This window comes from Jaculus jaculus, chromosome 2, assembly GCF_020740685.1.
Source record: "Jaculus jaculus isolate mJacJac1 chromosome 2, mJacJac1.mat.Y.cur, whole genome shotgun sequence".
Taxonomy (NCBI): Eukaryota; Metazoa; Chordata; class Mammalia; order Rodentia; family Dipodidae; genus Jaculus; species Jaculus jaculus.
In genome coordinates this window covers 52,084,853-52,111,941 of record NC_059103.1, presented here as the reverse complement: position 1 = coordinate 52,111,941, position 27,089 = coordinate 52,084,853, and the positions used below count along the sequence as shown (strand labels likewise).

Sequence of the window (27,089 nt, the reverse complement as noted above, 5' to 3'; positions counted from 1 at the left end):
ATTCAGGCTGGAGAGGTGGCTTAGCAGTTAAGGTGCTTGCCTGTGAAGCTGAAGGACCCAGGTTTGATCCCCCAGTACCCACATAAGCCAGATACAAGGTGGTACAGCATCTGGAGTTCCTTTGCAGTAGCTACAGACCCTGGCATGCCCTTTCTCTATCTTCCTATCTCTCACTCTGAACTAACTAAATAAATAAAATATGAAAAACATTTTTAAAAAATCTATATTTATTGAAATTTTTAATGTGCCCAGATTAAGATAGTCACCTTTTTAGTTAAATCTTAAACAGCTGAATTTACTTAAATACCTGTGATAAGCATCAAATTAGGCAGTTACAATTCTCATTAAGTTTACACTAATTAATGGCAGACATTAACTTTCTTTACCATTGTTTTTTAATTTTGATCAGCACCAATAAAGCCTAGAACATCTGTATTGGAAGTCCTTCTTCTTTTGTAAAAATGTTTTATTTGCAAGGAGAGAGAGAAAGAGAAGAGAGTCTGACAGAGAGAATGCGTGTGCCAGGGCTGCCAGCTGCTGCAAACAGATTCAGACTCCAGACACATGCGGCATTTTGTGCACCTCGCTTTACATGGGTACTGGGCAATTGAACTTGGGTTGTTAGGCTCAGCAGGCAAGTGCCTCAACCTCTGAGCCATTTCTCCAACCTCCTTCTCTCTTGTTAATAATGTTCAAGACCCATTGTTTAATTTAAACAGAATTTACTTTAAAAAAAGGCATTAATTTTCAGAAATGTTTTGAGTCACAGCAAAATTGAGTCAAAAGTGCCATCTCCCTGAGCCATGTTGGGTTCATTTTTGGTGTGCTTCAGTACTGAGGTGTTGGGGGCCTCTGAGGCTCTGGCTCTCTGATTTGGTAGGAGTTGATTTTTCTCTGCGTTGGTCTCCTTCCCCTTTGTGCTGGTATCCGGTTCACAGGATGGCTCAGGGAAATTTTGCGGAAGAGGGGGCAGAAAGAATGTCAGAGTCACATGTTGGGTCATGATTTGCAGAGACATTTATCGTACCAATAACTGGGGGCTAACTCCACAATGCACGACCCATTTTCATTAACAAGGAGGGTCTAATGGGAGGGGGTAGATCACAGATGAGCCTAAATAATGGTACCAAACTGCCTGTATTTACTGAAAAGAAAACTAATAAATTAAATTAAAAAAATAAATAAAATAAAATAAAATAACAATTGGAAAAGAAAAAAAAAGAAGTGAATCATTGGGAAATTAACATAGCTTTTCTCTATCATTAAGGTTCATTTTTACATTCATTGGCAATAAAGTTTCACATAGTTCAAAAAAAAAAAGTGCCATCTCTTTATCTTCTTACATACACCATGTCCTCCATAATCTATGTTCCTCATCAGAGTGGCACATTTACTACAACTAACTTACACGACTCACTATTATCACTCAAAGTTCACAGTGTGTGCATCAGGTTTTACTCTTGGTGGGGTACATTCTGTAGGCTTTGACAACTGTGTAATGACGTGTGTCCATCTTTCTAGTACAACGTACATAGTTTCACTGTCTCACAAAACTTTCGTGTTCTACCTAGTAATCCCTCCCGCCTCCTCCACAACTAGCCACCTTTGAGCTTGTTTACCATCTCCATAGTTTTGTCCTTTGCAGAATGTCACTGTGATTTGGTTCCCTTTCATTATTAACTGAAATAGTAGGTAGGCTGCTTTATAATGAAGAGAGGTCTATTTGGGCTGGAGAGATGGCTTAGTGGTTAAGTGCTTGCCTGTGAAGCCTAAGGACCCCAGTTCAAGGCTTGATTCCCCAGGACCCATGTTAGCCAGATGCACAAGGGGGCGCACGTGTCTGGAGTTTGTTTGCAGTAGCTGGAGTCCCTGATGCACCCATTCTCTCTCTTTCTGCCTCTTTGTCTGTTACTCTCAAATAATAAATAAAAATAAACAAAAAATTAAAAACAAAAGAAAAGAGGTCTATTTGAATCATGGAAATACACGGTCTAGGGACACATCTGCTGATGGCCTTGCATGGCAGTCCTGAGCCAACATACGTCATTACATGGCAAAAGATAGGACAAGACAGGGAGACCCTTTCTGTACATGCGTTTCTTCTGCTCTCTCTTCCATCATAGGTTTCTACCCTAATGAACTTATTTAATCCTTATTACCTTCCCAAAGCTCCATCTGTAAGCATCATAGTTGAAAATTAAAGTTTTCACCCTCAACATACTTCACAATGGGGGTCACAGTTTGATACATGAACCATTGTGGGGACACTCAAGCCATATCCAAATGATGACAATCTCCTTTTCCAAGTTTATTTTGCATTCCATGCTCTTTTTATTATTTTTAAGCATAGAACAAGTAGCAGACATTTTTTGTCACTCCCAAAGAGGTGCAATCTGTACTTCAAAGCCCTGACAACTCCTGGAGTTTCTTCAGAGAACAGTGCTTGGAAGGTACTTCTTACCAAGTACAGCCAACAAGCACACCCATGCTCCCAGCCCACCTCAGGGCTCCTTCTCTTGAGGAGGAGTGGTTTGTATTTGCCTCCTTAACACTGACTAGAGTACCAGGCCCATCAGTGGGTCTACACCTTTGCCTGAACTGTGCTGTACTTAATGGAGAAATGGCATAGGCAGTATGATTTCACTGCTGGAAAGGCTGCATGTGTTCACAAATTACTCATCACTCATCTGACATCTCCAAGCTGCAGTGTCTCTGCAGAGCTGGACTGAATTCCCCTAAGGTCCTGTATCAGTGACTTCTTAGTGCTGTAACAGAATGTCTGACAAAAGCAGCTTAAGGAAAGAGGGCTTATTTTATGGGCCAACAGTTGTTAAGGAGGAGGGAGGGATTAATAGATAGGACATGAAGGTTTTAAGATAGTGACGCTATTCTGTACTGTACTAGAAGGATGGATACATGTCACTACACATTTGTCGAAAACCACAGGCTGTATGACAGCATAGTCACAGTTGGGCCGTCAGGTGGCAGGAATATGAAATAGTTGTTCACATTATATCTACAGTTGGGAGACAAGGAGAGGTGAGCGCTGGTGCTCAGTTCACTTTCTCCTTGTTATGGATCTGGAGCCCCAGGTGGTGGGATGGTTCCACTCATATTCAGAGTGGTTCTTCTCTCTTCAGTTAAGCTTTTCTGGAAATATCCTCATAGACATACCCAGAAGTGTGTTCCCATGGTGATTCTAAATTCACTAAAGTTGACAAGGATTAATCATCGTAGGTCCCATATAGCTCTAGGACCCTCTCAAGGGATAATAAAACTCCTGTTACTCTCAGGGAGTTTCTGTCCTTGAAGTCCAAGCTTCGTGGTGAGAATGAAACTTTCCTTACCAGTATTAGAAAGCAGTAGTTGAAAACATTTCTTTTTCTCAGTGTCTGCGAATATTGAAATCTTGCTTTGACAGAAGCATCAAGGAATTACAAGTTAATAATAGGTCTTCATACTTAATGAATGTGGATTTGGGGGAAATATGAATATTAGACATGATTGGTCATGTAGTCTGTTATCCCTGATTTTCTTTTTTAAAAGGTAGGAATTATTCTCTAGCCAAAAAGTAAATTGTAACTTAGAAGTTCCATTCAAGAAATGAGGTGAGACTTTAGAGTGTGTAAGACAGAAATGTCACTGAGGAGCAGTGCTGGCTTTTAGGAAGCTGTAGGTTGAGGAGGCTCTTGACCCCGTATTTATGAGGGAACTCCACACATGTGTCTCTCAGCCATATGGCATGGAAAGTGCTGCTGGGTACCCCATCCAGCCAGGCAGCCTCTACTCTGTCCTTTCTTCTCTGTGGGGAGGATCTATCTGTCTCAGATATTTTGCATTGTGACTTAGAGAAAGACTCTCTACTCTGAGTCAGTCTGACATGGCATTTCATTTGAAAAGGAATCCTGGGAGTTTGGTGCACTCTTCTCTCTCAACAAAGCTCATCTTTCAACTCGATTATGTTGTCAAGAGCTCAGAAATCTGACTGTGGAAGCTGAACATTAACTCCCTGTTTTCATTTTCTATTTTACCAGTGAAAAATTTTGGAAAAATGCAGGAGTTTATAAAAGGAAAACAAGAGAAAGAAGTATATTATTTCATTCTGACATTTAATCCTTTTTATATAAGCAATGGCCATGGGCTTACTCCCGGCCCAGTACCTGCCTGTCTGAAAGTATCCCTTTTCTCCTTACTCGGCTGCCTTTTCTCAGGCATTGAACCTCCTTTAAGCCTCATGGTGAAACCGCCATCACTCAGGTTGACGCTTGGTCATTGTTCCATAACCGAGGAACAACCCAAGACTGCAAAACTCCAGAATTAATTATTTCAGCTGCCTGATTTGTTTCCTTCAACCATTTTCCCCAGTAAAACAAAATTCTGGCAGTGATGTTTTGGCATGCCTCCAAATATTTTAATGTTTTACTTTTCAAAGAGCAACTCTTCTCTTCCTCAACTGGAATCATTCACTGTAAGGTGGAAAATAGAATTTGGCTTGATTCACCCCAGATATAAGGCTCCACAGTATTTAAAGCACATTTATTTATAAGTTTTAAAATTAACAACATATTTTATATGGATACATCATGTGTTGGTTCCCTCTTTTCCCTTGTCCCTGACCCCATTCCATTGGGGACCCTCCTCAGTGGGGTTACAGGTATTCCCATGGGGTTTTGGGATATGTGTTGTGGGAGCAACAGTCAAGGTTTTGTGTGGGGGTGGGGGATCCCTCTGGGCATGATGTTTCACCCTGTGGCTCTTCCATTCTTTCCACCCCTTCTTCCACCAAATTTCCTGAGCCATGTTGGGCTCTTAATAATGAGCTCTTAGGAGCCTCTGGATCTCTGTAAAGTACATTTATTCACTGGAATGATTTCAATATTGTTTTTAGTCTTTGAATTCTTATGGACACAATAGCCATCATCTTCCATTGTTTTTTCTATCATTATAATCAAATGATACATTTCAAATGAGCTTTTTAGGATTTCCTGGTAAACATGAGTTAAAATATTCAGCTGTTATAAAAGTTTGATAAAACATTAGATAGTTAACCATATATGGATTACACTTTATTATAAATTAGTCATAATTAATTGTTTGTAAAGAATAACATCCTTTAATTATATCACTGATGCATTTATTTTGACATTTCATGCCAATTTTATGCTTAAATAGGATATCTCATTTTAATGTTAAGAAACAATAAGTAAAGATAGAAGTTTTGCCTGTTTTTGTGACATTGTTTAAGTCTGCCTTTAAAGATTGGACAAACATTTTCAAGATATTTTATAACAATTTTTAAAAATATTTTATTTACTTGCAAGGAGAGAAAGAGTGAGCGAGCGAGCGAGCAACGGCATGCCAGGGCCTCTTGCCACTGCCAACAAACTCCTGACACATGTGCCACTTTTTGCATCTGGTTTTAGGTGAGTACTGAGGAACCAAACCCAGGCTTTGCAACTAAGTGCCTTTAACATCTGAGCCATCTCTCCAGCCCCTTATTATAATTATAACTAACCCCTCATCCATGCTCATACAAGCAACCCTAGTTAACTCAGGGCATTCAAAAACAGGGCATGAAAGTAGGAAGAGGACCAATTGGGAAGAGGGATGAGTTCTGAAATCAGTGGCAGGTAACAAGAGAGAATAATGGAGGTGAATATGACCAAAATACATTATAGACACATATACAATGGGCAAATAAATTATTTTAAAAATTTAAAAAATAAATATTCTATATTTAACCAAATGACATGTCCAAGTTAATTTTTAAAAATAAACATATTACAGGATTTTCTAAGATCCAAGACTCACTTCCTTTATAATGCACTGGTGTGGATATCATGCTCATCAACAACAGGTTAATCTGCAACAGGCTAAGCTTGGGAGCATGGAAAACTATGTTCCTTGGGTGTCAGTTCCTGGGACACAAGAAATTCCATAGCTTCTCCAAATGTTTCCTGATACCATAAGCACAAGTCAACAACTTGTGCTCTGTCTTATACCAAACTGACATGATAAACATAAGTCAGCAATGTGTGATTTGTTTTATGCTGAGAATACTAAACATTTTTTAGTTTGGCCTAGACTCCCCTTTTATGGCCTTAAACCCTCAATAAAAGTTAGGGGTAAAGTCTGGAAGGAGCTTCACTTTATTGGAGCCTCTAGCCCTCCTTCAAATTCTTTTTATTTTATTTTATTTGTGTGTGTGTGTAGGTGTATGTGTGTGGAGGGGAAGAGGAGGATGAATGGGCTCTCTGGGGCCTCTGGCCACTGCAAACAAACTCCAAACTTGTGAGCCTCCTTGAGCATCCATCTTTATGTGGGCACTGGGGAATCAAACCCAGATCCTTAGGCTGTTTAGGCAAGCACCTAACTGCTGAGCAATCTTTCCAGCCCCTTCCTTCAAATTCTGTCTTATGTTTTGCATTATCATTTTTTTTAAATTTATTTATTTGAGAGCGACAGACACAGAGAGAAAGACAGATAGAGGGAGAGAGAGAATGGGCGCGCCAGGACTTCCAGCCTCTGCAAACGAACTCCAGACACGTGCGCCCCCTTGTGCATCTGGCTAACGTGGGACCTGGGGAACCGAGCCTCGAACTGGGGTCCTTAGGCTTCACAGGCAAGCGCTTAACCGCTAAGCCATCTCTCCAGCCCGTGTTTTGCATTATCATTTTGAGTCTGCTACTGACAAGCAGAGTGGAAAATATTTCATAAAGAAAATATCTAATGAGAATTTTTTCCAATGAGGTAATTGAAACCCATGTGAATAGGCAGTTCTTCTGTATAAAAAGCATAAAGTCAACCAACACAGGTCTTCACTAGGAAGAAAATTCAAAATAGACCTCAGCTCTTGCCTTCAGTCTTCCTTTCACTAACTGCTAAACATTGATTTGAAATTTAAAACACCTTTGACAAAGGCTCAGGTGTCCTGAGATGTCAACTGCATTTGTGCTTCATTGCTTCCACTCCAGTGTTTCCAGTAAATATGCTGTCAGCCACTTAAGGAGGTGAAGTTGATTGGAAGGGTCTTCGTGGGTCTAACGGTGTGCTCAGAAGCCTCTGTCATTTTGGGGTGCAGGTTAGGGGTGTGGGTCAGTTTTCTATTAGGATTATATATAGGATCTTATGCAGTTGAGAAGCTGAGTTCAGAATCCTTGTGTCTTCCTGTGTGACATTGAACAGACTAAACTCTCTCAGGCTCAGCTCAATCATGTGAACATTGGGGCATAAAATAATGTCTCACGTAGCTTTTAGTTACACTGTGTCTGATGGGTTGAAGATGCTTTTATAAGAGATATCATTATTATTATTATTAATTGCTACGGGGAGAAATGTCTTGTTTTTATTGTGTCCAGAGTGCTTTATATATAAATGCTTTTAATAGACTGTTGTTAGGTTCCATGGACAATGTGTGCACCTATCTGAAGTCTATTTTACAGGGAACTAGAGAGGTTTCTTTCATGTTGTTGTTTAGTTTTATTGTATTATTATTTTAAAATAGCCTTCTATTGCTATTATTTGTGGTGTAGGTATGATTGGGTGGATCTGTACAATGTATATATGTGTGGGTGCATGTGCCACCACAGGCCACCCCTGGACGTATGTCCTCTGCTTCTGCCTTCTTTCTGAGACACAGGGTGTTTGTTATTATTGCTGCCACATGTGTGTCAGCTCAGCTGACCTTCAAGCTGTGAGAGTTTCTTGGCTTTGGCTTCCATTGCCATAAGTGCATGCTACTTTGTGACTGGCTCTACATGGGTGCTGGAGAACTGAACTCAGGCCAGCAGGCTTGCAAGCAAGTCTTGCCTCTGAACTGCTGCTTTAGCCCCATTTTGTTTTAGTTTTGACTCACATATGACCAGATCCTTCATTAGGAATGAGCTGATCTGACTTAAAATAGTACTCTAAAGATTCTAAATAAGATGAGATGGCCTTACATGATGCCACTTAGAGAACAGGTTTAACTGATAATGTTTCCCAACAATATGTTCTTAACTTTTTAGCTGGCCAACAGAAATATAAATTCTTTAATGATTTTAGAGTTTTGGAGGGTTTTTGTGTGCTTATGTAGCATGTGGTATATGTATATGTGTGTGAGATGCATGTGGCCCACATGCACGCATGCAGAAACCACATAAAGATGTTGGGTAACACTTTCTATTCCTCTTCCCCTGGACCTAGAGCTCACTAAATATTGGCTAAACTGGCTGTCCAGGGAGCCCCAGTGATCCTCCTCTCTCTGCCCTCCACTCAGTTCTGGGGTTACAGGCATGCTCATCTTCTTCACATGAGTGCTAGGAATTGAACTCAGGTCCTTATGTCTAGCAAATGCTTTTAGACACTGAGCCATCTCTCCAACCCATCTGTTAGTTTTTAAGTAACTGGAAATGTAAATTTTAAGGGGGGGTACCATTAGGTAAAACTATTTTTTAAACCCTCAGGCTGCTAATTATACTTCCAGCTGTGAGAAAACTTAAATGCAAAATACTTGCAAAATGCATCAATTTTCTATAATCTAGTATCACAGACAAGCAGTGGTTTTTTTTAGAGGTTACATTCCTTATGCAACATTATTTCTCTACTAGGTGTGACTTGTTTTATGTTTTTTAAAAATAATCCTTTCTAGAAATAATTTCACAGAGTATATTTTCATAAGTGTTTAATCAATTGAATGCCTTATCATTTTGGCAAGAATGATGAAGGGTCTGAAATTTTATAGAAGTTTTGACAAGTTGATCTGCTGCAGAACCATGGATGCTGGTGGAAGAAATGAGAGTCCTGAATCATAGACATAGGACTCCAGTGCTCAAGACCCACAGCCACATAAGCATGAGCACCAGCAGATAGCTTTCTTTGTCACCCAGTCTCACAGGAATGACATGGACAAACTCAGATGGATGTAAGAGTGTGCCTTGAGTTTCTCTGTAAAGGAAGAGCCCACACTTAAGGAATCCTCATCTCTTAGAAAGAGTTTAAGTATACTTACTCTAGAAGGAAACACTAGTTTCTTGACCAGCTACTCTAAAGCAAGCGCCAGTCTGGACCTTAGGTAACAGTATGTGCAGAAATGTGAAAGACCCAGAAAAATTTCCAGACAATAGTTTGCCTTCCATGTTAGACAAATGAGTCTGTATGTTCAGGTGTAGTAGGTGAAATGCTTCCTCAAAACTTCTCAGGAGGCTGGGGAGATGGCTCAGGGGGTAAGGTGCTTGTCATATAAGCATGAGGACTTGAGTTCAGATCCTGAGAACCCGCATAAAATGCCTGGCTCTGGTGTGTACACCTGTAATTCCAATGCTGGGGAGAGGGTGACAGGGGATTCCTGGGGCATTCTGATTAGCTAGTTCAGCCCAATAAGTGAGTTCCAGGTTCAGCATGAGAGTCTGTTTCAAAGCATAAAATAGAGAATGTCTGAGAAAGATCCCCATTGTGACTTCAGGCCTCCACATATCTGTAACAGATTGACTGTGCATCACACACATATGTGAGCCCACACACATACAAATCACACATGTATACCTGCATACATACCACACACACACACACACTGCTCAAGAAATTCAAATTCAAACAATTGTATGTAACCATGAAAGTACTGCTTATTGTGTGATCAGCAATCGTTCTCAAGTCCACTTGCTTCAACCATATCTTAATACTTTGTCATAGCCATATCACAGTTTAAGTTACATACGTAGAGAGCCTGGGTCTCAAGTGATGAAGTCAGGGCTGATAAATATGGAACCTTGTCCTCCTCAGAAGTCTTTTCGGAGACACAGAAAAAAAAATCTAATCAACTGTATGATACAGTTTCTTTAGAAGACAGACTCCTGGGCAGGGAGAACTCCGGTCAAAATTATTGTTCTATGTGGAGCCATTATTTCATTTAGACATTGCCGGGCTCCTCCCCAGTGGGTAGGTAGTGCTGGGGACGGACCAGGCCAGCTGGTTCCTCCCAAGAGGTTGAGGAAAAGGGTGGACGTTGGACAACTCAAAACCTCTCCTAGTCACTGGAGAAAAACCACACTGAGTCGGGAGTCTTGTGGAAGCAGAAACTCATAGGAACTCTTTATTGTTGTGAGCAGTTGCCTATATAATGTTGGGGACAAAGGTGGGGATTTTAGGATGGGGGAAGAGGTAAGGGCCAAAAGTAAACTGTGACTATTGAAATGATAATTCCAACTCCTGCGTGGAAGTAGCAGGCCAGAAGCCATTAGGCATCTTGCTGAGTCCTAGCTGGCCAGAGACAGGTCGCCAAACTTTAGCTCAGCTCAGGAAGTTCCACTAGACCTCACGCCTGGGCCTCGCAAGGCCCAACAAGCCATGATCTATATATTTTTGTTGAAGTTTTTAGTATATGAAGACAAGTGTAAATTGATCATAATCCCTTCCCATTACCCTCTTTTGGCCACCCTCTTTAACCCCCACCCCATTTTACAGAAACTCCTTCTCTTTTCTAAGCAGTCTTTCTTATGTTTTGATGTCTCATTCCTTTTGTTCTCCTCCATCATCTATGTCGATATGGTGCAGGTCTATGGGGGTAACACCTTCCACTGTGAGATCATGAATGCACCAGTTTATACACAGAGGGTAGTGTCCCGGATAATGCTTCCCCACTGTGCCCTCTTTTCTGTAATGTTCCTTGAGCCTAAGAGGGTATGAAAGAGATGTTTCCTTTAGCACCAAGCTCTGAACAGCCTTTTATTTTCATCAGTTTGATGAGTTTTGAGTCTACACAGCATCCATAGCCATCTCCAAAAAGAAGCCAATGGAGAGAGCAGCTATTGTGAATAGGACTGTCCCCTGACTTACTTTCCTCAGCATTTTGTTCATTTTGGTATAGAAGGCTACTATTTTTTTTTGTTTGTTTGTTTGTTTTTCGAGGTAGGGTCTCACTCTACCCAGACTGACCTGGAATTCACTATGGAGTCTCAGGGTGGCCTCGAACTCACAGCGATCCTCCTACCTCTGCCTCCCAAGTGCTGGGATTAAAGGTGTGCGCCACCACGCCCGGCTTGAAGGCTACTATTTTTTGAGTGTTAGTTTTGCACACTTTGCCTAACATTTTATCAGCTCTAATTGTCTTTCACTGGAATCTTTGGGGTACTATATAAGTAGAATCCTATCATCTGCAGTAAGTATAATTGGTCTTCCTTGTCTTCTTTTCCTGTCTATATCCGACATTTCTTTCTCTCGTCTTACTGCTCTAGCAGTGGGGAAAGTGGACCATCTTGTCTTGTTTCAGATGTTAGTGGAAATGTTCCTAATTTTTCTCCACTTAGTGTAATAATTGGTTTTGGACTTAATATATGTAGCCTTTATTATGTTAAGATATGTTTCCTCCATCCCTAGTCTCGCCAGAGATTTAAAACTATTTATATATTTAATTTATTTGAGACAGAGAAAGAGAGAGAGAGAATGTCCCAGGGCTTCCAGCCACTGCAAATGAATTCCAGATGCTTGCATCACCTTGTACATCTGGCTTACGTGGGTCCTGAGGAATCAAGCCTAGGTCTTGTGGCTTTGCAGACAAATACCTTAATGGTGAAGCCATCTCTCCAGAGTTTTTAAACATGAAAGGATATTGTACTTTGTTGGAGGTGTTTTCTATACTTATTAAAATGACTATGTGATTTCTGTCCTTGACTCTACTTATGTGATATATTCTTATACTTATTGATTTCAATGTGTTGAACCATCTCTGCATCCTTGGAATAACACCTTGATCAAGGAGTGTTATGGTTTTAATATGTACTTGAATTCAATTTCCAAGAATTTTATTGAGAATTTTTGGTCTATATTTACCAGGGATTTCTGTGTGTGTGTGTGTGTGTGTGTGTGTGTGTGTGTAGTTTTGCTATTAATATAATGTTTGCCTCATAGAAGGAGTTAGGGAGTATTCCCTCCTTTTTCAATTTTATGAAATAACTTGAGAATAATTGATTTCAGATCTTTCATAAAGGTCTTATAGAATTCTGCAATGAACTTAACTGGACTAGGACTTTTAAAAAAATAAATTGTATTGTTTTAAAATGTTATAAATATTATATAATATTATTATATATTATATTATATATTTTATATAAATATATTATATACTATATGTTTTATAATATTATATATTATATTATATTATTATATTATATTATATTATATTATATTATATTATATTATATTATATTATAATAAATATTATGTGTATACGCTTTCTTCTTAGCCAAAGAGCAGTGGAAGTTCTCTCTGAAGTATGAGTTTCTTATTCATCAATTCTGACTTGGTTCCAAGAAGGTATGAGTTCTCTTCAACTGAGCAGCCCTCATGCCCAATCTGAGAACAGTTGGTTACCCCCATGGGCTGTGTTCTGCTGTGGTATAGCTGTGTAATTAATACCAGGCTGTTTGATTTTATATCTTATAGGATCTCCTGTTTATTCACACTGTTGGTGACCATTATTCCCCAGCAGTTCCCATGGTACTTCCCAGCACTAAGAGGTTTATCTGGGAGGGAACTCGTTTCCTTCTCAGTTCCAGCATGATATATTGATGTACAAAGTTTTTTGATAGAAATATTTTAAATTACAGCTTCAAACTCATCACCTGTTATATATGTTTATATTATTTATCTCTTATCATTTTAAGTTTAGTAGGTCATATGTGTCAAGAAATTTATCCATTTCTTTTAGATTTTTCAGTTTGATGAAATATAGGATTTTGAAGTAAATCCTTATGATTTTGTCAATTTCATTGGTATGTGTTGTAGTGTTCTTTTTTTTATCTCTAATCATATTGATAAGGGTCTTCTTTCTCTCTTTTTTATTTAATTTTGGTAAGGTTTATCAATCTTGTTTATCTTTCAGAGGACCAACTCTTGGTTTATTCATTTAAAAAGATGTTTTCTTCATTTTTATCTCATTGATTTCTGCCATGATTTTATTTCTTTCTCGCCATGTGGTAGTTATGAGTTTGGTTTGTTCCAGTTTTACCAAAGCCTTTGGGTTCATCACTGTTAGTCGAGTTCTTTCTGTTCTTGTAATATAGGCATTTAGAGCAATAAACATCCCACTTTATCCAGTGTGTCATAGGGTTTGGTATGTTGTGTTTTCATTTTTATTCAGTTCTAGGAATTTTTTTAATCTCTTTAATTTCTTTGCTGGTGACCCATTCATTGTTCAAAAATATGCTATTCAATCTCTAGGCACCTGTATATTTTAAATTGTTTCTCTTATAATTTTGAGCTTTGTTACAATGTGTTAAGACATAATACAAGGAGCTCCTTCAATTTTCCTAAATTTTTGAAAATTGGCTTTGTGTCCTATTATGTGATCTATTTTAGAGATAGTTCTATCAACTGCTGAGAAGAATGTTTATTCTGTGGTGTTTGGATGTATTTTTCTGTGAATGTCCATTGGGAACATTTGGTCTATGATGTCATTTAATTCTACCGTTCCTGTTTATTTTTGTGTAGATGACCTATTTTTTTTCAAATTTAAGAAATGTCTTCATATACGACCGATTGTCTAGATGACCTATTGGTTAGTGATAGTAGGGTATTAAAGTTGCCCACCATTATGAGTATTGGGATTTATCTATAAATTAAGTTTATCTAGTAGGTTTTGTTTTATGAACTTAGATGCTTCTTTGCTTGGTGTCCCCTTGATCATTGTGACATGACCTTCTTTTAGTATTCTGATTAATTTTGGTGTAAAGTCTTATTAGAATAGCAACTTGTTTCTGGATTTGATTTGCTTGAAATTACTTTTTCAATTCTTTCCCCCTAAAGTTGCATTCACCTTTCTTTCTTTCTTTCTTTCTTTCTTTCTTTCTTTCTTTCTTTCTTTCTTTCTTTCTTTTCTTTTCTTTTCTTTTCTTTCTTTCTTTTTTTTTTGAGGTACGGTCCCACTCTGGCCCAGGCTGACCTGGAATTCACTATGCAGTCTCAGGCTGGCCTCGAACTCACAGTGATCCTCCTACCCCTGCTTCCCGAGTGCTGGGATTAAAAGTGTGCACCACCACACCCAGCTGCATTCATCTTTCTAAGGTGAGTTCCTTAAAAACAGCAAAAGAATAGATCCTGTTGTTTTGTGATTCAGACTTTTAGTCTATGGCTGTTTGGCAAGTTAAGTTTATTAACATTCAGAGTTATTATTAAAAAGTGTGAGCTAATCCCCTCCATGTTGATTATTTTGTAGAGTATAGTGTTTTCTTGACCTTCATCTGTTTTCCAACTATTTTAGCTTCGGTTATGGGGTTTCCTCCTGTAGCCTCTTGAATATTTTTCTCTTCAATGTGGAATAGTCCATCCAGTATCCTTTGTAGGGCTGACTTAGTACTCATATATTCTTTTAGCTTGATTTTATCATGATAAGTTTTTTTTTCTTCTCCTATTATAAAAGATAATTTTGCTAGGTATAAAATTTTGAGTTGGCAGATATATTCTGTCAGTATTAAAATACATCATTCCAAGCCCTTCTGACTTTAGAGTTTCCAACTAAAAAATTGGTTGTTATTCTCATGAGCTTGCCTTTATATAATATGAGCAGTTTCTCTCCTATAGCCCTCAGTACCCTTTCTTTACTCCATGTATTTACTCTTTGAATATATTGTGTGGGGGATTTTCTTCTGGTCCTGTTTATTTGGATTCTACATGCCTCTTTTTTTAAAAAAATATTTTATTTATTCATTTGAGAGAGGGATAGAGAGAGAATGAGAATGAGTGTGCTGGGCCCTTAGCCACTGCAAATGAACTCCAGATGATGCATGTGCCACCTTGCGCATCTGGCTTACATGGGTTCTGGGGAATAGAAACTAGGTCCTTGGGCTTCACAGGCAAGCACCTTAACTGCTAAGCTATCTCTTCATCCCTGTATGTGCTTCTTATACCTAGATACACCTCTTTCTCTATTTTCTTCTATAGTTTTATTGAAAACATTTCAGTGCCATTAACCTGAAGTTCTTTCACCATGTATGCCCATTGTTGCAGTCAGGTTCCCATTGCTGGTAGAAATCACCCAACCAACAGCAGCTTGTGGGAAAAAGAGGTTTATTTTGGCTTACAGGCTTGAGAGGGAAGCTCCATGATGGCAGGGGAAAAGGATGGCATGAGCAGAGGGTGGGAATCACCCCCTGGCCAACATAAGGTTGGCAATAGCCACAGGAGAATGTGCCAAACACTGGCATGGGGAAACTTGCTATAACATCCATAAGCCCACCCCCAAGAATACACTGCCTCCAGGAAGTGCAAATTTCCAGTTGCCTTCAGCCGGGGAACATAGCATCCAGAACAACTAAGTTTATGGGTTTATGGGGGACACCAGAATCAAACCACCACACCCATAATTCAAACCTTTGGGTTCTTTTTAAAGGTGTTCACATTTCTCTTACGTTCTACTACTCCACGTTTTTACCTCATCACTAAATTTGGAATCTTGATCTACTTCCCCTATCTTGTTATCATGTCCTGATTACTCTGTGGTTCTCCATGTGGTCTATTCTGGTAAGGATTTAAAGGGAGGTTTTTATATGTGTTAAGTCACTTTTTATTTCCATTTTGTTTTTTGTCAGCATTTCTATCTCTTTATTTAGTTTAATTTTCCTATCTTGATTTGACTATGTTATTTCATTTAGTTATTTATTTGTGTTCTCTTAGATGAATTCAAGCATTTGCTTCTATTCCTTTTGAATTCATTCATTTATCTATTGACTTCTTTCAATTGAGTGTTTGAGGTTTCTTGGATTTCATTCAGGTGTTTATTTATGTATTTTAAAAAATATTTTATTCATTTCTTCATGAGAGAGAGAGAGAGAAAAAGAGAGAGAGAATGGGCATGCCAGGGCCTTTAGCCACTGCAAACAAACTCCAGACACAAGCACCATCTGTGCATCTGGCTTACATGAGTACTGAGGAATGGATCCTGGGTCCTTAAGTTTCACAGGCAAGTGCCTTAATTGTTAAACCTTCTCTTTAGCACTACTTATGTCCTTTTAAAGTTTATTATAAATATTTCTCATAATCATGCTTTGAAATTTTTTATGTGGAATTTCTTCTAAGTAGCTCTAATGTAGACCCCAAACCCATCAATTCAACCAGAAAAGAAAGCCATCTGCCTTGTCTAAGACTAGCCATCTCTCTCACATCTGCCATATCCCAGGAAACATTATGTTAGGAGAGGCAAATTAAACATGAGTACTGCTCTCACCACTGGCCTTAGACCCTCCTTCAGGGAGATGATAGTTGACACTGAGGTGACCCAAAACTTATCAAAATCAGATTGTGCAGAGAGCTCAACACTAAAGGAGACTTATAATTTACCCTCCAAGAGTCCTGGGCACTCTACCCTTCTGAGTAGCTGGTGCTTCACAGTGCCTACTGATGACAGTGGTAGTGTGGCTGAGGTGTGTCTCTTGGTTCCTAATATGATCAAGATAACAATAGAACTTAACCATCACAGATGTGCCAATCCCTCACCCAAGAACTTATACAAATGGCAAATAAGTATCGAAAAAGATGCTCATGCTCTGCCATCAGAGAAATGCAAATCAAACAGAAAATACTTATCTGTTTAAAATTATCAAGATCCAAAAAAAACTAATAATATCAAAGGCTGGAGAATGCAGGTCCAAAGAAATTTTCATTTGTTGCTGAAGAGAATGAAAAATGATACATACTTGGAAAGACAGTTGAAAAGCTTCTTCTAAAACTGCCCATACTCCAACATATGCAACCATGTGATCAGTTCTACTTGGTACTTACTCAAAGGAGCTGAAAACTTCTGCCAATACAAAGACCTACACACAGATATTTATGGCAGCATTAGTTGTAACTGCCAATATTTGCAAGTGACAACATGTCCTTCCATAGCCAAATGGAAATATGGTAGAAATGAGTCAATGGAATATAAGGTCACAGTAAACAGAAATGAGCTAGTCAGCACAGAAGAAAACTTTTAGGAGATTAATATGTACTACTAAGTGAAAGAAGCCAGTGAGAAATCTAATTCCAAGTGTATGACATTCTGGAAAAGGTAAAATTATGGAGACAGTAAGGAAGCCAGTGGTTATCGTGCCATAGGTTGCAGGGAGGGGAGGATGAGTGGATCTAGTGACTTTCTCTCTGGTACTGTAATGGTGGACACATGTCATTGCGCATTTCAACATTAGGAGTAAACTCTGGACTTTAGTGATTAATAATAAATCAATGTAGGGACCCATGTAGCAGGAGACTTTCATCCACATGTTAGGATACCCAGTTCCAAAGAAAGAAGCAAAGATCCTTGATGAATGCACTACTAATGTGTTACTGGTGATAGCAAGTTTAAGCTCCTGCCACAAATTCCCAGAAATCCAACAAAGAGATGTCCATTTGCACATCCACACCTGGCTGCACCTCAATCCATATGAATTTTAGATGTTTTGGCTATACTTCCCACAGTCCTGGATTCTTCACATGGAGCCTTTTGCTTAAAGGCATTACAAAAGAGTGACTGCTCAATACAGTTTATGGTTCCTGCCTTCCATCACAGGAGCTGTTCTATGCTCCAGTGAAAATGAGTTCTAAATCCAGGAAACACAGCCGTATCTTTTCAGAACACCATTACCCACGGCATACTTCCCGTGATGAGAAGCAGAAGGCTGCTTCTTGCCTGGCTGCATATCAAAGGAAGCGATTTCATAAATCCATAGCTGCACACAATGGCAAATGTTCCTGTTATTTCTGAGCTAAATCGATATCTGGATCAGTAGTGATAGTAAGAAAATCATGTAAGGTTTATTCTACTGATACCCAGACTGTCAGTGAGAAATGACACTCCTCTAGTCCAGTAAAGTGAGGAGAGAAACTACTATAATCCCTGATCAATATGGGGGTCAAATAAATGGTCAATCTTACCATTCGCTGTTAGTGTTGGACTTGAGCTATGGATTGCTCATTAGCAGAAACAGGGAAGTTAGTTGGCCTCTGGGGAGAAAAGAAGTGCCTTCTGCCTTTTATCTTCTAATTATTACTGTCCATCCTTGTGGGGAATAAGGGAATGGGGGCAACTTTCCTGAACTTTAGGATGATAGTAAAAGGTGAGATATTTCTGAAAGGACCTGTACACTGTGTTAGGGAGGTTTAGTTTTACAACTGTAGTGCTCATTTCAGCAGCACATATACTAAAATTAGAATGATACAGAGATGATTAGCATGGCCACTGTGCCAGGATGGCACACAAATTCATGAAGTTTTACAACTGTTATCTCCTGAGATAAAAGAAAGAGGTGATTTCCACATAGTAAATGCTGACATTGGGCTGGGGGTGTATCCAGTGGTGCTGCTACTAACTAGAATGTAGTTGGGCTCTTCCCAACAATCAACAACCTTCAGAACACCCACCCCCCTACCAGCCTCCCCTCCCCCACCTTGGTTACTATCTCTTCTGTTCTCATTTCTTTTCCACTCATACATCCTCCCTGTTCTCTCAACTCCCACAATGGTTATCATACTGTGAAATTTAATCACAGGCTGCCGTGCCATCATAGAAAGAAAATGCTAGAGTTTGAAAGAATTCTGCTCATCATGAAATCTACACCTATATTTAGCAGAAAGAACAATAATGAAAGTAAGATTAGCAGTTTCCTAAGGAAGCTCAGTGGTGATCCTTGCACTCATGATGTCTCAGCAGCTGTCATTACCTGCGCAATATCGAACCCATCAACATTTCGTTATGCATGAGGGAGAAGGGGAACAAAAGACATAAGAATGGGAGAGGGACTTGTTGGGAAGAAGAAGGGGTTCAGTGGAAGGGGTTTGAGGAAAGGGGACAAATGAAAGGAATGGGAGGGGATTATGATCAAAATACAGTATGTATGAATGAAAATTATCAAGCAAGTAAATCTGTCTACAAAACAAACATACAAACTAAAGCCTTTTGACTCAGTAAGAACCAGAATGTGGACTAGTCTAAGCTCTGGACTAGTCCTGGGGAGTAGGAGCTCATGTGTCCCCAGTAGAGGTGTGAGGTTCCTTAGCACCGGAGCCTAGAGCAGGAGCTAAGCTCGAAGCTGATGCTCAAAGAGCACATGTGACTGACACACCCTAACTGGAAGCCACATTCGTGGAGGCTAGGACCACCTGACGATCCAGATGTCCCAGAGTTTTCACAACTAGGTTGCAAAGAGGTTCTATAATCAAGATACAAATACAAATTAACATGTAGTGTGAGAGAACCATGCAAATCTCAATAAATTTATTTGCTGAACCTTTCTATAGAGCAGCATATAAGGCCAGTAAAACATTTGTGTTCTTGGACTGTTACTAGTCAGTGTTCTCTAGGGGAAAAGAAATGACAGAACAGAATGATATTACAACACACTGATAAATATACTCCTCAGGGGATTTATTAGATTGGCATACATGATATGGGCTGGACAGCCCAACCACAGAGGTTGTCTTTATGCTGAAAAGGAGAACCTGGTAGTAGCTTGGTCCACAGGGATGGATGCCCCAGTAGTCCCAATCTCGTTCTGAAGGCCTGAGGGATTCCTGGAGAGCTGAGATCACATGGAAGACTGAGGAAGCTGGGTTCCAATGTCAGTGAAAGATAGCAGAGGCAGCATAGATACACTCCCTGCAAGGAGAAAGGGCAGCCCAGCATGCATGCGTACATTCATACATCGCACATACGTACTGTATATATACATACATATATATATGCAGAAAATATACATACATATATTTTCATACTATGTATATATGTACATGAGATATATATGTGTATATCTCACAAGAAGAGTTGACCTTTTGGGGAGATGATCTTTCCTCTTCTCAATTAGTCTTTCTGGAAACACCCTCACACACCTTCTTAAGAAGCCTGACTCTTGATTTCCGATATATTCACGTTGACAGTAGAAATGACCCATCACAGGGGTATGGAGAGTACAGTCAGAATCAGGCAGTGAAGCGACTGCTCATCTCAGTGATACAGAAGCAAAGGAACGAAGAACTAGTGATTCCACCTCTTCCTATTACATGAGGCCACTGGAGCCCTGAGTATCCCTAGATGAGAAACTCACAAAGACATATGACTATATCCACCCAGTGACCCCAGAGGCCCGGAACTCTCATGTGCCCTGTATTTATTGTCACCTGCCTGACTCTTCACAGAATAGGCATCATTGATCCTAAATCCTTTGTGCACTAGCTCAGCATCTCCACTTGGCCTGCTTTAGCCTGAGTCATACCTGACCAACACATGTATTTCTTAGAATGGTTAAGATGCAGGATTGTGATGACGGAGATGGTTCAGTGGCTAACACACTTGCACTGCAAGCATGAGTTTCTGAGTTTAGATCTCCTGCATGCATGAGAAAGCAGAGTGTGGCTGTGAACACCTGTCACGCCATTGATAGAGTGATGAAGATGAGGCTCCCTGGAGCTGGCTGGCTAGCTTGTCTAGTCAAAGTGGCAAGCTCTAGGCGAAGTGAACATCTTGTCTCCAAAGACAAGCTGGTACTCACATAAATCCAGATGCACAACATGGTACATGAGCTTGGAGTTTAATGGTAGTAAAAAGAGGCCCTGGAATGCCTATACATACATATTCTCTCACTTTCTCCCTCTCCTTCTCTCTCACAATAAATAAATAAAAATACTTTAAAAATAAGACAGAGAGCAATTGAGGAATAAACCCAATATTTATCTCCAGCTTCATATACACATCTACACACACACACACATATACCCACAAAAAATCAATATGTGTACACATATATACATATGAACACACATATACACATACAGTCACAAAACATCAATAAAATACAGGATTCAAATTTGCACATTTCCTAATGCACAAGGAAAATTAAAATTGAGATTCAGAAAAGCCATTTACTGAATTAAACAATATAGATATAAATCAATATTGTAGGTATTATTGTCATTTTGAGAGTGTCTCAAGAGAATTTCAAATATGCATTCTCCTGAGAAATATCATTCCACTCTCTTAACGTTCCTATACTTATTTGTCCATTCACAACCACAGCTTCAGAGAAAGTTTCCTTCCAAAGTCTAGGGACATAAATCTCAATGGCTTTAATCATGTTTCTAAGAATTTTCTCTTCAGCTAAAGATTTTTTCGGCAGCACATATACTAAAATTGGAATGATACAGAGAAGATTAGCATGGCCCCTGCGCAAGGATGACACGCAAATTCGTGAAGCGTTCCATATTTTTAAAAGAAAATAAAAAAATAAAGCTTTTTTCATTTTATTTTTAAGCCTTTTTCATCAATCTTTATTTATATGAGAGAGAGAAGCAGAAACAGAGAGAGAGAGAGAGAGAGAGAGAGAGAGAGAGAGAGAGAGAAAGGCAGATAGAATGGGTGTACCAGGGCTCCAGATGCATGTGCTACCTTATGCATCTGGCTTATGTGGGCACTGGGATATCGAACCTGGACCCTTAGGCTTTGCAGGCAAGTGCCTTAACTGCTAAGCCATCTCTCCAGTCCTTGTGTCACTTTATACACGACTAGTTTACACAAAAATTACTAATATTTTCTAATATCATTACTTAGAAATTGAGTTCTGATTCCCATCATCACCCTTTCTCAAAGACAATGGGATGTCGTCACCGAGGCACGAGCCGTCTGACCTGTAGGAGTTTGAATCATTTTCAGTGACACACTCTTCAGAGGAAGCTACCTTCAGATGTGGGTTTTGGTTTGGTTCTGTCTGGGTCAGACAACTTTTGTTCTAATTGGAAATTATAATATTTTTTAAATTCATATTTAAACACATGGTTTTCTTTGGGAAATGAACTTATATTTGATGCTTTTCTTTTACTCAACAATCTGAATCAAAGCATAAATGTATTATTTTAGTTTGTGATCCAGACACAAGATATATGGGACTTTTGTAGTACAAAAGTAATCTAGATATAAAATGAAAATTCTGCTACTAAGTTGTTTATCATTAAATGAAAAGTCTAGGTGTTTGATTTGATAGGTTTTAAAAAATAAGCATTTAACTAAATATTTTATAGATAATCCTAATCACTATTTCCTACTGATAGGCATTCATGCCTTTTCTACCTGAATTTAAATGTGAAGCCATTTTACTATTTATCTACTTTTACCTATTCATACTTTTAGGGCTGGTATTTATTTCTTTAGCTTCAGTAACATAAGATTTTCTCATTGTATTGATGGCAATATAATTTGAAAAAGAAAAACTTGCATGTGCAGAGCTATTTTCAGATGGACAAGTGCTCAGTCTATGTTTTAAAGATTAAAACCTTGCCTTGAGTTGAAGAATTCTCCCACGTGGTCATGCAGACAAGCATGAGTAAGTGACTAGTTTGCAATGTAACAAAGAAAAAAAAAATCAAGATTAAAAGAGACATTTTAAAATCCCCCCCCCCCGGAACTGTTTTGGGCTTTGTTTTAAAGAAAATGTCATCTCAAATATCCCTTCTCCTAAATTTAGCGAACATTTTACCAAACACGTCTTCACAATGTACAGATCAGGTTTTCCAGGGAATAGCACCATCAACTATAAATCAGATGATAGTATGAAAGGCTCAAACCCCCTCTCTCATCCTCCCCAGACTGGGCACCACTCAGTTTCAATGGCAGATGCCTGCTGTCTTGGCAGATACATCTCCAAGGAGATGTACCTGACTCCACTGTTTTCCTCACTTTCATGTTTACTTAATCAACAATTTATCCGTATACACTCTATAATCTTTAACCACTGGCAGCCCCATAGACTCAATACCACCATTGTGCATCCTGCTGGTTTCCTCACCTTTTTTTCCCCCCCCCCCGCAGCCCTCTTAGTGTATATTTTCAGTGTAGCAAAGTTGTCTTTGAAATTGAAAACTCATTGTGTCATTCAAATGATATCTATTATTCCAGTGGTGTCAATGCCTTAATGCTGGAATTTGAATATGAAATGTGCTCCACGGGCCTTAGGCTTGGTTTAGAATTCCCTGTACTTTTGGGAGCTGATGGTAAAACCCTTAAGTGATGAAGCCAGGCTGAGGACATAGCTTAGTAGGTGAAGTTCTTACCTTGCAAGCCTGAGGACCTGGATTCAGTTCCTACTATCCATAGAAAAATGCCATGCATGGTGCTGCATATCTGTAATCCCAGCACTGAAGAGGCAGAAGGAGCCTTAGAGATCACTAGCCACCCAGTCTGGTCTAACTGGTGAGCTCCAGGCCAATGAGAGACCTTGTAACAGGCGAAGGGGAGGGCATTTCTCAGTATGACAGTGGAGGTTGTCCTCTAACTTCCACATGCATATGTATACATGTACCCACATAACATGCACACAGCACACATGCGCCAAAACAAAAATGATGATTGGGGAAGAATGTCATGTCTCTGGAGATTGTGCCTTTGAAGGAAATTTTGGGACTGTCTTTTTTTGCTTCCTGGTCACTATGAAGGGTATCTTCTTGTTACCATCATGAGCTGTGCCATGAGGTGCTTCTGCGCCACAACAGAAACAAAGCCGAAGGGCCAACCTGCCATGGATCTCTGAAACCATAAGTTAAAATGAAATTTTCCTCTTGAGTATTTCAGGTGTTTTATCAAAGTAATATGAAGCTAACAATTAATTATTATGTAGATTTAAAAAAATTTTTTGAGGTAGGGTTTCACTCTAGTTTAGGCTGACCTGGAATTAACTATGTAGTCTCATGGTGGTTTGAACTCATGGCGATCCTCCTACATCAGCCCCCTGAGTATTAGGATTAAAGGTGTGTGCCACTATGCACCTGGCTTGTATGCAGAGATATTGAGTAGTTATTTTTTCTTCCAAATAGGGAATAGTAATGCAAACCTTTAATCCCAGCACTTGGGAGGACAAGATAGGAGGATTTCTGTGACTTCAAGGCTAGCCCTAGATTATATAGTGAATTCCAGGTCAGCCTGGACTAGAGTGAGACCCTACCTCAAAAAAAAAAAAAAAAAAAAAAAAAGGAAAAGAAAGCATTTTATTTGACTCATAACTGCATTAAAATGAATAAAATTTAGAAATAGATTTAAACAGAACAAGTGCAAGTCTTGTACACTGAAAACTATGTATCTTTGTTGATGGAATGACAGGAGAGAGCAAAACAAATGTGCAGACATCTGGCTCATGGATTGGAAGAATCCATGTTTTTTAGATGAAAGTTCTAACCAAAAAGATCTACTGATTGAATGTAGGTCTTAGCAAAATTCCAATGTGCTTTTGTAGGAATTAGCAAGCAAATCTGAAAGTTTCCATGAAATTTCAGAATACGTATAGTGGCCAAAACAATGTTTTTAAATTATTTTTATTTATTTATTTGCAAGAAGAGCAGAGCAAGACAGACAGAGAGAGAATGGGCACTCCAGGGCTTCTAGCCACTGCAAACAAACTCCAGATGCATGTGCCACTTTTTATAGGATGTAGGAATGGAAATGTTCCCAAACTGATTTTCATCCCTTCTCTCCCAGGGCTCAGGGAACCCTGTGGAAGAGTGAGACAGAAAGAATGTGAGAGTCAGAGGATGGGGAGGAGTGCTGTGGAGTGCTGTGTTGTGGACATGAAGTGGCTGATGTATTCCTTGCCTCAGACTGGCTTCATTACCATACAAGACCTACACAAGATTGGGTCCATCACCATTCTGTCATGGAAGGTGGAGGAGGGGTTAATGAAAGAAAGAGTGGATCAAAGTAGAAGAGGAAAGAAGAAAGGGTTTGTTTGGAACTCTGTCTCCCATACATGAACTGGTCATGGTCTTCATCACCTCACAGTGGCTGTTGTTACTTGCACAAGAGCTGCATGATATATTGGGCCTAACAACAGGTTGTGGTGGGTGACCAAGGAGAGCAAAAATAAAAAGTAAAAAGACATTAATATAGAAGAAGGACTAATAAGAAACAAGAAAGGACAAAGGAAGGTTGTGGGAGGAAATTATGCAAATTAAAAAATATTTTATTTTATAAAAAGAGGGGTTTTAGTGGAAAGGAGATAGGGAAGGGAAGACCAGAGAAAGTAATGAGAGATTATGACCTACATGTATTATATACACATATGAAAATTATCAATAAAATAGAAGGAAGAACCTTAAAAATAAAGAAAAACTTTAAAAAGCTTATTTATTATGGTACTTACTTTAAACTTTTAGTAAAATTACTAAAAGAAAATCATTGAATTATTTACTTGTGTGAATTTTTTTTTTGAGGAATTCACTATGTAGACTCAGGGTGGCCTCCAACTCACAGCAATCCTGCCTCTGCGTCCTGAGTACTGGGAACTGGGATTAAAGGCATGCTCTACTACACCCACCCTTTAGGTGAGTGGTTAGGTGATTGTCTTGGTTATGAACTCATTTAATGGTATAAATTTTCTGCATAGGACTGCTGTCATTATGTCACATGTGATTTGGTGTGTTGTATTTTCATTATTCAGTTCTATAAATGTTACAATTTCCTTTTTGATTTCTTCCATGACTTATTCTTTGTTTTTGTTTTTTTTTTTTTGTTTATTTTTATTTATTTATTTATTTGAGAGCAACAGACAGAGAGAAAGAGGCAGAAAGAGAGAGAGAGAATGGGTGCATCAGGGCCACCAGCCACTGCAAATGAACTCCAGATGCATGCGCCCCCTTATCCATCTGGCTAATGTGGGTCCTGGGGAATCGAGCCTCGAACCAGGGTCCTTAGGCTTCACAGGCAATTGCTTAACCACTAAGCCACCTCTCCAGACCCATTCTTTGTTTAATAGCATGTTGTTCAGTCTCCAGGAGATGGTGTACTTTCTGTTGTTTTTCCTTGTTGTTATGCTCTAATATATGACCTATTTTGGAGAATATTTTGTGAGCTGCCAAGAAGGATGTGTATTCTGTTGCATTTGGAAGGAATGTTCTGTATATGTCTGTTGGGGCTAATTGATCTCTGGTGTTATTAAGCTCTGTTATTTCCCTGTTAATTTTCTGCTTGAATGATCTACCTGTTGATGATAATGAGGTATTGAAGTCTCCTACTATGATGGTATTGGGATTTATTTCTTATTTGTTGTCAAGTAGGTTTTATTTTATAAAAAGTAGTGAACCTTTGTTTGGTGCATATGAAGTTATGATGGTGATATCCTCTTGTTGGCTCATTCTCTTGAGTAAAAAGTGGTCTTCTTTGACTTTTTGATTACTTTTGGCTTGAAGAAGTCTATTTTGTCAGATAGCAGTATAGCCATTCCACTTGTTTCTTATCCCATTTGCTAGGGAAATTATATTATATCCTTTCATCCTGAGAATATGTCTATTCTTAATGATAAGGTGGCTTTCTTGAAGGCAGCAGATGGATGGATCCATTTCTGATACACCTGGTTAAATGCGTCTTTTGGTTGGGGAGTTGAGTCCATTAATGTTTAAAGTTATAACTGTGAGGTAAGATTTAATCTGGCATGCTGAAGACTTTGTGGGATTTGGTGCTTTCTTGAGCTTTGTACATCTTAACATCTACTCTAGTTCTGGTTATTGTATTCTCCCTCTTGTAGGCTTTTGATATGGTTGAATCTTCTGTGTAGAGTATTCCCTGAAGTGTCTTCTATAGGATTTGGACTCACAAATTCATAAAGCTGGCTTTTATCATAGAAAATTTTCCTTTCTCCTATTATGAGGGATACTTTCAGTGGGTATAGTAGTTTGGTTGGAAGTCATAGGTTTTTAGACTTTGAAGTACTCCATTCCAAACCTTCTTGGTTTTTAGTGTTTCCATTGAAAAATGTGAGGTAACTCTGATGGGATTGCCTTTGTAAGTAATGAGTTGTTTTTCTCTTGCTGTTTTTAGCACTTTCTCTTTGTTTTTGTTATTTAGAGTTTTAACTATGATGCACCTTGGACAGTTTCTTCTTTGATCCTGACTGTTTGGTGTTCTGTGAGCTTCTTGTGTCTGGATGGTTCTCTTTTTTGCAAAAATAGAAAAATTTTCTTAATAATTTTGTTCAATATATTCTCAATGCCTTTGGCCTGTATTTTCTCCTTTTCTTGTATACCTATGATCCAGACATTTGGCCATTTTAGGGTATCCCACTGTTTCCTCATATTCAATTTGCATTTTTTTTTTAACTTATCAAAGCTTTTGG

The 27,089-nt window shown here is 38.9% G+C and overlaps 2 non-coding genes across 2 annotated transcripts; both read left to right on the top strand.

Annotated features, from left to right (window-relative positions):
- Positions 1 to 18,125: 18,125 nt before the first annotated feature.
- LOC123459010 lies at positions 18,126 to 18,232 on the top strand. The gene has a single exon (XR_006635942.1). It is a non-coding gene; the product is annotated as a U6 spliceosomal RNA (small nuclear RNA).
- Positions 18,233 to 21,102: 2,870 nt separating this feature from the next.
- LOC123458956 lies at positions 21,103 to 21,207 on the top strand. The gene has a single exon (XR_006635889.1). It is a non-coding gene; the product is annotated as a U6 spliceosomal RNA (small nuclear RNA).
- The last annotated feature ends 5,882 nt before the right edge of the window (positions 21,208 to 27,089 follow it).